Source organism: Pseudophryne corroboree, chromosome 3 (genome assembly GCF_028390025.1).
Source record: "Pseudophryne corroboree isolate aPseCor3 chromosome 3, aPseCor3.hap2, whole genome shotgun sequence".
Lineage (NCBI taxonomy): Eukaryota > Metazoa > Chordata > Amphibia > Anura > Myobatrachidae > Pseudophryne > Pseudophryne corroboree.
This window is the reverse complement of record NC_086446.1, coordinates 583,036,484-583,049,588: the sequence shown is the minus strand read 5'-3', so window position 1 is coordinate 583,049,588 and position 13,105 is coordinate 583,036,484. Positions and strand designations below refer to the sequence as shown.

The 13,105-nt window shown below is 43.1% G+C and overlaps 1 long non-coding RNA gene across 2 annotated transcripts in view; it reads left to right on the top strand.

Moving 5' to 3' along the window:
* The window catches only part of LOC135058043 (uncharacterized), a 911,901-nt gene that overhangs the window by 840,303 nt on the left and 58,493 nt on the right, over window positions 1-13,105 (top strand). The window lies entirely within an intron of this gene.

The following is a 13,105-nucleotide window of genomic DNA, read 5'->3' as shown; positions in this document are numbered from 1 at the left end:
AAAATATGGCTGTTAATTAGAAAAAGTTGACATTGTCTCCTAAGATAAATTTTCTGCTGAGGTAGAAAGCTCTTTACTGCAAAGTTGCACACAGCCAGTTCAATCCCTCACACTCCCCCCCCTCTCTTCCTCACTAGCATCATTTACATCGGTAATTAGTTGTAATTCTGCAGTGCTCATTAGAGAGGAGCTGGAAACATATCAAGTAGTGCAAACGCAGTGGGATAGTGGCACATAAGGCTTAGAGAATTAGATGCCTTGGCGCATGTCGTATAATAAAAATAAAGAGTCACTATTATCCTGGATTCCATAGTAATAATGTAAAAAATGTGTCAGGGCTACTATATAGGAAATGGGTTTATGTGGGTAGCATTTACTTTATAGTGTAAGCTCTACTGAGCAAACCCTGTGTAGCAACTCATGACTTACTGTTAAACTGGGTACACACTATACAATATTTGTTGGCCATTCTTACGATCCACGATGGATCGTAATAACCATCATATAGCATGTACACCCAATTCATTTGTTTGAATTGTGGGGTTGCACCTTCCCATCTGATGTGCTAGACATCAGATAGGATGATGCAATGCACAATGCGATTCTCTAACATTAACACTGTAACAATATATTGTACCATGTACAGCGGATCGTGCCATGTGTATACAATCACGATTTATAGTTACATCGTATCGGCCATTTCAAAATAACCGGATCGTACCAGTGTGCACCACTGTATGTAAGCTGATGTTGTTATAATGCACTGCAGAATATTTTATTATCAGTTTCTTATATAGCGCAGCATATACCGTTGCACTTTACAATTGGAACAACAGCAATAGAACAAAACTGGGTAATAACAGACAGATATAGAGGTAGGGAGGTTCATGTTTTACAAATAAAATGACTACTAACTCATTGCAGGTTTTTCCTGTGTTAATCTACATAGTTAAATATGTTACTGTTACAATGGAGTATCCCCATTGTTACATACACTTTCATGTTGCTTTTAGAAGCTGTCCATGAACTAAATAGCAACAAGTGATGTCATTTCTATTGTCCTGATTCAGCTGTTAGGAGGAGGCTTGGCTGAGAGGGCGCTCCAGGCACCCCACCACTCAGCCAGGCACATAACCACGCAGATTTGTCAGCACATTTTAATAAATGTGGGAATCTGAGTATAGCAAATCTGCATTAAATTCTAATGGAAACTTTAATATGTAGGCCCTGCAGACACGTGGTAAATTTTACACAGCAAGGTACATTTACATATTGGAATAATATGGGATAGTAATCTATAAGGGAGTTATATAGAAAAGCTGCATACTATTAACAATTATTTATATAATAGCTTTAGAAGCATATCAGTAGTAATTATAGAGGAAAAACATTTTTTTACAGAGGAAGTAAAATGATTTTTATTTTTATTATTATATTATAAAATTACATACAGTAGTGGCAGTATATTCTGCAGTGATGTACAACCAGTGTAATAAATGCTAACATGCAACGCAAAAAAACATGTAAGAGGGCTCTGTACGTTAGAGCTTACATTCTATAGGAGACCCAGAAACATATTCTATAACAGGCCTGGCCAACCTGTGGCTCTCCAGCTGTTGTGAAACTACAAGTCTCAGCATTCCCTGCCACAGTTTTGCTATTAGGGAATGCTAACACTGTGACAAGGCATGCTGGGATGTGTAGTTTTGCAACAACTGGAGAGCCACGGGTTGGGTTGGTCAGGCCTGCTCTATGAAGTGAATTAAAAACAATTGGCTTGTTTTGTATCAGTTTTGCACTAGTCTTAAAGATGGACATCATGACCTATTCATTAATGATGTACGTACAACTAGCCAGTTCCGTGTAAGAACACAAATACTATAATAAGTAGTGATTAAGAAATGTAATGTTAATTATGATGTACAGAAGATGAAGAGTAACCATAGTTGACAGAGAATGTGATTATCAATTAAAACTAGAGGATCAATTTGCAGGATACTTAGGAAATTTGATACTTATTCCTGGAAAGGTTTGTTTTTAGGGACCACTTTGAAGGGTAGTGGGATAAATGAAAAGGGTTGGATGGTGCAATAGAGTTTATATAAAAAAGGAGAGAAACCGTGTAGGTGGATGGAAGGTGGTAATAAGGTAGAGTGATAGGCGTAGGTCATGGCGACAATTGGGCATCAGCGGTTAAAAATCCATGGTTTATAACCATTGATGGTCGATGGCCATCCCTAGCTGTGATTCAAGAACGTATGGTAGAGTTTCAAGCTGCATAGGGTGTGTGTGGGCACCTATGTTTGACCCTTTGCTCTCTCTCAGTTCAAAACCTAGCTACACCACCGATAGAGGCACAGTAGACACATTTGCCTCTGTGCGTACCAATTTTCATACACTCCGTAAGGAGAGAGAAGTTGAGTAATTGCACTTGATTTAGTTGCAGTGTTTTACAAAGCATATACTTTACACATCACAAAATGCCTTGGTTTTGCACATCTGCAGATGGATAGTCTGCACCTAATAGAGATGCATGTCTAGACTCTGTTCACACCAATGTAACATAGAAGTGTGCATAGGTGTGCAGAGAGGTGCCCTGTCTATAATCTCACCCTTTACCACTTACGGTAGGTGCTGGTGCACAACCCCTTCTCTCACTTTGTAATGTTCAGATTATTGAAAGAGCACTTTTTCTCTGTCACCAGTGAGTGATTTAAAGGGATAAAGGAAAATAAGATGTTTATTATATAAGTATCATTTCCATACAGAGGTCAAGCTATTCCAGCACCTATGTATTAATATACTTACTAACTACCTTATTTAAGGTTAAAAAAATATAATTAAAAAAAAAATCCTTGGTATTCACCCAGAATCAATCTGATATATTGTTTGTACAGTATGTTTTACATTTATTGTATAGATGCTACAACTAGTTATCTATACACACATGCCAGGAATTTCAGGTGTACTATATACTGTAGTAATATACACAAAATCCAAAGACATGAAAGCACTCTTCAGTTTATGCAATTAATGTTGCCATGGTTACATCAAAGATAACAAATAGGACCTGATCATAAATCTTCTCTGATCATTAATCTTTTCATTGCTAATGTTCAAGCTGTAAGGTACTAAAAGCATCACAAGAAGCTAAAAACTTGTGTAAGACATTACTCATCAAACCATCGGAAAACACAGACAAATGTTATTTATCAAGGTGTGGGTGGAATAAAAGTTGCATGTATAGGAACTAGAGCATATTGCTTGTAAATTCAGCCATGTCCTTGCGACAAGTGAATTAAACCCTGTCCGTGTTGAAGTAGCAAAGCTGCTATAAATTGCGGCTTAGGAAGGGGTGATGTAGTACTCATTCACAATAGACCTGTGATTTGATCTGTTTATCACAAGCAGAGGTGTGCAAATAAATTGTGATTAGTTTTGCTAAATTGTTCGCCCCTGGAAATGTCAGATTTCAGTCTAATATTCATCAAAATCTCAAATTCATGCTGTGTTGAAGTAATGTGGTAAATGATATTAGAAAACAGCGTGTCTAAGATTTCCTAAAACTTCTCAAAAAAAAAGCGGAGGTGTTGCTCATGACAACCAATCTAATTCTAGCTGTCACTTTTCTAGTATATTTGAAAAAAAGATTACTAGACTCTGATTGGTTGCTTTGGGAAATACCCCACTCTTCACTTTTTAATAGTTTTAGCAAATCTATCCTTAGCACACTAGTAACCCAGATCACTGTTGGCGCTCATTTGCAAAGTCAGATGTTCACACATAAACAAGGTGGCACCACCCAGTAGCTTCAAGAAATTGTAGCCGCGACCCTGCAAGAGTGAGTGTTGCAGCCAGGGGTAACAGTGGCAGATGTGCTTTAATGAGCACAGACTCTCCAGCCAATGACAAGGTGAAAGAAGGGGCAAGCCTTGTGAGGACCCCTGGAGAGTGTAGGCAAGGGAGAGGATCCCCCATCTAAATGGGGAGTTTAGGATACATTAAAATTGGGACTAGGGCTTAGAACACTGGTGTGCTGAATTCCAGTTACTAGAGGGGAGAGCTGTGAGACAGACTGAAATTGTAACATATGAAACTACAAAGTCCAGTCATGTTGTATACTGTACTGGGGAAAAGAGAGCTTTTCCCTCTAGCGATAGAATTGATTTCTATTTTTTAGTTTTTAGAAATCCTTATTTAAGAACCCACTGTATAACATATGAAATGCAAATGTCTGTATTAATGTGGGTACAGTAACAGAGTGTACTTATCGGGTTGAATTACAAACAAGGTATACTGTAAATGGTTATCGGACCATATTTTTAAACAATAACTATTAACAAAATAGTGGACAGAGACAGAATAGGGGAGCATGACGAGGGAAGAGGGAGAAGGGGGAGAGAGGAGTCCTTCCAAGACATCAAAAGCCATTATGATCAGTAGGCAACCAACTGAAAGAAGAAGAAAGAAAAGAAAAAGGGCATCATACCAACTCTCCAGGGTGTCACGTCTAGCAGAGTTTGAGGATCCGGCAGCTGAGATTTGCCCAAGGAGGTAGCAGGCTGTGAATGAACCAGATGAGGGGGCTCGATATAGTTCCTTCGCATGGGACACGGAGCAATGAAGAACGTAGGCGGGGTTTGAGAGTCAATGGAAAGTATTTATTATGTACAAGGCTGAGGTAGAGAACCGAGGCTGGGGCACGATGGTTAAAGACGTGGCTGGAGGCGAAGAACTGTGGACTGAGATTTGTAAGACGAGACTGTAGATGATGAACTGTGGAACTGTGGATGGTGGTTGAAGACGTGGCTTGAGACAAGGACTGTGGACTGTGGTTTGGAAAACAAAGCTGAAGATAATCTGCAGGCTGTGGTCGGTGGTACAGAGGCGTGGCTGGTGAAGGAGATCTGTGGAGTGTGGCCTGAAAGACGAGGCAGAAGACTCGGGCCGACTGTGCCCAAAGAGTCTTACTGGACCGGGTTTCCCAGGGGCGCTTCCACAGGCAGTAGCAGGCTAGAAACGGCAGGACTGCAGCAGCAACAGAGAACCGACCAAGCAGGATCAGGAGGAACCAGAATACAGCAGGAATCCTGGGAGCACAGGCTAAAGCACCTACAACAGGGTTGTAACTTGAAGCACTGGCATCCCTGTCCTAAACCAGCCCCCTTTTATAGGGAGAGCTTCCCCTGGATTGGCTGGAAGAAACAGGAAACAGGAACTATGCTTAAAACTTGGTCTTCAACATGGCGGCGCTCAGTAATGCAGACCTTTTTGCAAAGCCACAATGCTCACTGCCCCTGGTCTCCTAGCAATGGCTCAGCAAGAGCGACCCGCTGAAGCGGTGTACCGCCGCCACGAGCGGACCCCCTCACCGCCGCTACTGCTGCCCACGGATTCAGCGCAGCAGCCCACCTCCGCCGCTGCCCGCACATCGCCAAGGAAGCCGGCCCCGCGGCCCCAACGTACCGGTAAGACTCCGGACGCTGACACAGGGTGTGTGGCAGTGATTGGTAAAACTAAACACCAAGGCCAACTCCATCATGCCTCTAAAATTGATCCACTGGTTCAATATAAAGCAGTTTTCATTAAACTTCTCAGACGAGGACATGGTAAGGTCGTCCATGAACAAATAATGATCCAGCTTTACTCACCAGTCGTAGTTTGCGTAGATCACCAATGAATGGGAATCACAAACTTAGAGGCGCTATGGCTATGCCCAGAGTCGGTCTGGCCCACAGAGGAACAGGGGAAACCACCTGTAGGCCCCACTACCTGTGGGCCCTCCTTCTCCTCTAGGGATCAGGTTCCAGTCCCTATCCTAGTACACATGAATTATGCATTATACATATGTTACATTATACTACATAAGAACATGGTTTATTCTATATTTACCAAGGGGCGCACAGAACATGTACTCTGTAATGGTTAGCCAAACCTCTGTGGTGGCTGGCCACACCCTTAAGCATGGGCCTCTACAACAGCATTCCCCCGGCGGGCCCTTCATCCCCCAGTCCGACACTGGCTATGCCGAAGCAGTGACATCTTATATTGAGTTTGTAGCCCGCATAAAATATTTAATAACCAGAAACTAGGGTATGAGGGTAAATCTTTCTGGCAGTGATAGTTACTCTGTCACAGAACTGGCAGAGGACAGGGCAGTCCCACTTAATGTGTTGTGTAATTTCAATAGCAGTATTACACCTTCATCAAGTATTGTGATATGTAGATAGGACCTTATAATGGATTGCAACTACAATTATGTTAAGTGAGCTAGCTTGTGTATTGCTAAAAATCTTTTGCCAATCATTTTCTAAAACATGTATCCCGAAATCTCTGGCCCAATCTCTAAGAAATTTTGGCCTAGCAGTGGCAAACACACAATTTATAGAGGGGGTTTCCAAATGCAATCCATAATCTCCCACTCTGTGGAACTGTGGAGTCTGGTGAAGTGGTAGAAGAACCCTGTAACAACCCTGGACATTAATGTAAACAATGGTCTTTTTATACTCTGGAGACTGTGAGAAATACAGTAGTAATATTTATCACAATAGATTGATAGTATAGGCTGTATCAAATATATACAAATATGTTTAAATAACATAAATAATACATAACATACATAAAATATAAATAAGTGGTTAAGAAAAGGTTAAACATACCATAATAAATAAATACACAAACATAACAGAACCAGTACTGCACTTTCTAAGCACACATTCTCCCACCTCATTGTAAGGCTCCTGTCTCTTCTTCCTGGTAGCTACTCTCTGGTTCAGTGCACTTATTGAGGACTCAGATCCACACACACTGCAAATTTGGTAGAAGAAGCTGCTACCACTGGGCATGTGCAGCAGCTCTGCTCAGTCCCTTGAACTGTATGATGTGGAAGCTGTTCTAGTAATCGTATTATATACCATTGCTATTGTTGTCATAATTTGAGCCACTTGCCAAGAGGAGGGGGGTTTCCAGGCAACCAGAAATGCCCCTGCATTTGCCTATGCCTAGTGAAAACAAATGTTAGACTGGATAACTGTAAACCTTAGGACTCCAGAGGAATCTACTGTTCCAGCTTGTTGGCATGTGTGATCCCCTTCTGACACCACGTCTTAAGCAAAGAAAATCTTGGAGGGAAGGCCGGATTCCAAAACAATGGGGTTTCGGGGTATAATTTACATTAGATAAATGGCTGGTCTCTCAATTTATGTAAGCACAACAAAGTGGGACCAAGCAATGAGTGATGCACTGAAGAGAGAATAGTAAGCCAGCACAGCCCAGTTGCTATGACAAGGAGAGAGGCATGCTTAAATACTCACTCATTGCTTGTGGTTCCCTAGTCCACTCCAGTATTCTCATCAGCATAACTGTATGCAGATATGTTAAAAAGTGTACGAGTTGTAGTACACCTAAATGTCTAGGTCTATAAAGATCTTCTTGCTTGAACAATGATCAACACATAACATTTCTTACTACACAATGTAAGTCAGTAAATCAGAACATGGAATCAAAATGGAAAGCTTATGCAGAAGATACAGAACATACAGAACCCTCAAGAGAATATTAATTATAATCACAATAATCTTTCCCATACACAAGAAATACCTGGCATCCCTGAATTCTGCCTTCATTTTTATGTGCAAAGGTGGAAGATTAGGTTGGAACAATTGATAGGAGTTACTATGTAGCAGGACTCCAAGGTATGTGATCTGAAATATTATGCCACATAATCCAGGAGAAGACCCACTGCTGCTCAACTGTCTCCTGAGCATGCATCTAATGAAAGAAGCATGGCAGGAATGTCAGATTTGGAGGCTAAAGAAGCAAGTCCAAAACCTACATGGTATTGTCTCGAGCCTCAAGCTTCAAGTCAACCTTTTTCAGAGAGATGGGTCTGTAATGTAAACACTGGGCCAGGTCTGTACCTTCTTTAGGAATAACAGTGAGATGAGAGGCTAAAGATTGAGGGGAAAGGGGAGTGAGGTCAGAGACTCATTAAATACCTGAAGCAGGAGCAGAAAAACCGTATGCCACAAGTTCTTATAACAGGCAATTATATATGAGGCAATCATATTCTTTACCATTTACCAGTTACAATCTTTCAGCACCTAGGAAATAGTTTGGGCAGCACAGATGGTGTAATGGTTAGCATTACTGCCTCACAGCACTGAGGTCATGGGTTCAATTCCCAACATGGCCCTAAATGTGTGGAGTTTGTATATTCTCCCTGTACTTGCGTGGGTTTCCTCTGGGTACTCTGGTTTCCTCCCACAATCCAAAAATATACTGGTAGGTTAATTGGCTCCCAACAAAATTATTCCTAGCGTGTAAGTGTGTGCATGTGGTAGGGAATACAGACTGTAAGCTCCACTGGGGCAGGGACTGATGTGAATGGCCAAATATTCTCTGTAAAGCACTGTGGAATATGTGTGCACTATGGGGGTCATTCCGAGTTGTTCGCTCGTTGCCGATTTTCACAACGGAGCGATTAAGGCAAAAATGCACATGCGCATGGTACGCAGTGCGCATGCGCTAAGTAATTTAGCACAAAACATAGTAGATATACTCACGTCCGAACGAAGAATTTTCATCGTTGAAGTGATCGGAGTGTGATTGACAGGAAGTGGGTGTTTCTAGGAGGAAACTGACCGTTTTCTGGGAGTGTGCGGAAAAACGCAGGCGTGCCAGGATAAAACGCAGGAGTGTCTGGAGAAACGGGGGAGTGGCTGGCCGAACGCAGGGCGTGTTTTTGACGTCAAACCAGGAACGAAACGGGCTGAGCTGATCGCAGTGTAGGAGTAAGTCTCGAGCTACTCAGAAACTGCTAAGAATTATTTATTCGCAATCCTGCTACTCTTTCGTTCGCAATTCTGCTAAGCGAAGATACACTCCCAGAGGGAGGCGGCCTAGTGTGTGCAATGCTACTAAAAGCAGCTAGCGAGTGAACAACTCAGAATGAGGGCCTATATAAATAACTGGTAATAAATAATACAATAATATCAGGGCCAGAGCTCTTGAAATTAGGTATCAATTTGACAGATTTTTCCAATTCAGCAGATGTGAAAGGCTCAAGCATTGACTTGTCTGTCTCTGAGAGGGTAGAGAATTGTATCTCTTCAAGTTAATCCTGAATATGATGCTATTTAGATGCCGGATCCATATCACCATCAGTATCAGGTGAATTATACATATGTGAATAACAAACGTGAAAAGTGACCACTTTTTTTGTGTTAGTATTGCAAACCACCTCAACAACTGGCTTAATGTGGGATATGTATATAGAGGCAGTGTTGGACTGGGGCATGAAGGGCCCATCAGGGAAATGAAATCACAGGGGCCCACTAAGGGGCGCTGCCATATGCTGGAAGGGGTGTGGCCACATGACCAGTGAGGAGTGGCCAGCCATTACAGGCGCCACCTATCATAGTATAGAAAGAAAAAGAGCTCTACCTCGCTGCCCACTTTAAGCTGTTGTGTATGTGCCTGGGTTACACCAGGAGAGAACAGTAGTATATGTGCCTGGGTTACACCGGGAGATAGCAGTAGTATACGTGCCTGGGTTACACTTGGAGAGAGCAGTAGTATACGTGCCTGGGTTGCACCAGGAGAGAGCAGTCGTATATGTGCCTGGGTTACACCGGGAGGGAGCAGTAGTATATGTGCCTGGGTTACACCGGGAGAGAGCAGTAGTATATGTGCCTGGGTTACACCGGGAGAGAGCAGTAGTATACGTGCCTGGGTTACACCGGGAGAGAGCAGTAGTATATGTGCCTGGGTTACACCGGGAGAGAGCAGTAGTATACGTGCCTGGGTTACACAAGGAGAGAACAGTAGTATATGCACCTGGGTTAATCTGGGAGAAAACATTAGATACACATAAAGACCCCAGTATAGTGCCAGATACAAATAATGACCCCAGTAGTGCGCCAGATACACATAATGACCATAGTATATTGCCAGATACACAAACGTCCCCAATAGTTCCAGATACACATATGCCCTCATCAGTGCCAGATACACATACGCCCCCAGTAGTGCAGTGCCAGATAAACATATGCTCCCACAGTGCCAGTTACACATATGCCCCCATGGTGCAGGATACACATATGCCCCGCCAGTGCCAGTTACACATATGTCCTCACAGTGCAGGATACACATATGTACCCCACGTGCCAGCTACACAAATGCCCCCACAGTGCAGGATATACATATGCCCTCACAGTGCCAGATACACAAATGCCCCCACAGTGCAGGATATACATATGTACCCCCAGTGCCAGTTAAACAAATGCTCCCACAGTGCAGGATGTACACATGCCCCCACAGTGCCAGATACACAAATGCCCCCAGTGTGCAGGATATACATATCCTTCCCCAGTGCTAGTTACACAAATGTCCCCCACAGTGCACATGCCCCCACAGTGTCTAATACACAAATGCCCCCACAGCGCAGGATATACATATCCCCCCCAGTGCCAGTTACACAAATGACCCCCCACAGTGCAGGATATACATACCCCCCTAGTGCCAGTTACAAATGCCCCCCATAGTCCAGGATATACACATGCCCCTACAGTACCAGATACACAAATGCCCCCACAGTGCAGGATATTCATATGTACCCCCAGTGCCAGTTACACAAATGCCCCCACAGTGCAGGATATACATATGCCCCCACAGTGCCAGATACACAAATGCCCCCACAGTGCAGGATATACATATGTACCCCCAGTGCCAGTTAAATAAATGCCCCCACAGTGCAGGATATACACATGCCCCCACAGTGCCAGATACACAAATGTCCCCACAGTGCAGGATATACATACCCCCCAGTGCCAGTTACACAAATGCCCCCCACAGTGCATGATATACATATCCCCCCAGTGCCAGTTACACAAATACCCCCCAGTGCCAGTTACACATATGTAAATATAGTGCAAGTTACACGTTCCTCACCGCCGCCGCCCAGGCTCTGCTGCTGCTCCGTGTTTTTGGGCCGGGGAGGAGAGCGCATCGTGTGCCTCTCTGGCCCTCAGTCCCACTCTGCATGGGATCTAATTACCACCGCCGCCCGGGCTCTGCTGCTGCTCCTGTGTCGGGGCCGGGGAGGAGAGCGCAGTGTGTGCCTCTCCTTCCCCTCAGCTGACTCTGCCGTCCAGTGTGTGCTGACTCCCTCTCTCCCAGGGCAACTGACGGCAGCATGTTACATGCACCGCGCCGCTGCTCCACATTATTACAGTAGGCCCCGCCCTTACATAAAAGAGGGTGTGGCCAAAAATCAGTGAGGCCTACAGCTGGTATCACCGGCTCCTCGGCGGCCCAGTCCGACCCTGTATAGAGGCCCCTTAAGGGTGGAGGGCTCTTGCTAGCATCTTGCTGGGGTTAAAGTATAGATGTATGGGTTTACTCGGTTCTTAACGCCAAAATTAACGCAACATCGGATTTATCCAGATTTTTCTTATTGGCTTTCCAAAACATGTGACACCTGAGAGCCAATAATTTGCCATTTTGAGATCTGGGTAAATCCAAACCTGCACAGTTTGTAACTGCATTGAATGTAGTGCTTTTGATAATTATTGGCATCTAATTTAATCTTACCACACATGAGGGTATTGAGGGCCTGTTTTAATGGACAGGGAGGACTTATGCGATAGATCAAGGGTCTGTATATTCAGCAACAGAGTGTACCTCATAGCCAATTATTGCTTTTTCAGTTATGAATGACACATTTGCATGGCACCCACCTTAGAAATGTTGAAAGAGGAGTGCACCACTGTGCATTCTCCAGTCTTCTTGTTCTCCAGGAAGGCTTCATGGCGTATCCCAAGATGGCCACTGAGATCTCTGCTGAGCATATGCAGATGCTATCTTGAAACTGTGTAGTGTGACTCTGTGGGAGACAGATTTCTCCTGCTTAGCATTAGAGAGACCTGCAAAGATCTGCAATTCACAAAGTTGTAACAACATCCCTGCAACACTACTCATTTGCAGCACTCACTGGCTAGTGAGCTGCATGAAACTCCACCCTGCTTAAATTCCACTCCATCACCAGTGTACATGTAACAGTGAGTACAGCTGTACCTTTATTTTTATCAATAAACCAACATAAATGATTAACCCACACGCTGATTGCAAACTACATCGTCTTATTGTTTGAATGTTTGAATGTAATTGCTATAATGTGTTTCTTACAATTGTCATTACCTATGTATATGTTGGAAATTAACTGTGGATTAGTTTAGAGTAGGCTGTTGCCTGTTTTCCCACACAGTGCAATCTATGTTCTTTTATCAATTAGCATTTCAATCAGGTGACCAAATGTTCATACAGTAGGTAGGCTTGTATCTTATTCAGACACAGTATTTCTTTAGATTCATGGAATTAACAAAGTGTGGATTAACGAAGTGTGCTATCTGATCAGTTAAAAAACAGTTGAACAAACATTGAGCAACATCAAGGAAAGGTAATTTTAAATCTAAACAAATTATTCCTAAACCGCTTAACCCAAACGTAACTCCCTAACTACCACAGCAGGATCATCAAACTACTGTTTCTTATTTCAATTTATAGAACTCTCACCAAATTTAACACATTCTATATTCACCCTACACCTCACCCCTCTGGGCACATTACAGCTTCCATTATCTACTCCCCTCTTCTAAACACTCATGAGTTTTTTACTTACTTCTCTACTGTACTTTGACAACCACAGTTGGCCACCACAATAAACACTCACAAAAATCCACCAACATCTATATCACACTTCTGCTTTTATTTGCTGGTGACATATCACCAAATCCAGGCCCCAACCACTTGCCCCACTAACACTCAGCTGTTTCAAAACAACATAGAAATCCATCTAACCTCATAAATATCACATGTCTACCATCACCCTCCAGGTCTCTAAAATGTGCCTTATTGAATGCACGCTCTGTTTGTAACAAATTAACATTCATCCATGACCTCTTCATCTCTGACAACTTCAATCTGCTGGCTATAACAGAAACATGGCTCACACAATTAGACACAGCCTCCCCTGCAGCACTGTCACATGGTGGTCTCCACTCCACACACAGGCCTGGTAACGGTAAAGATGGTGGGGTTGGAATAT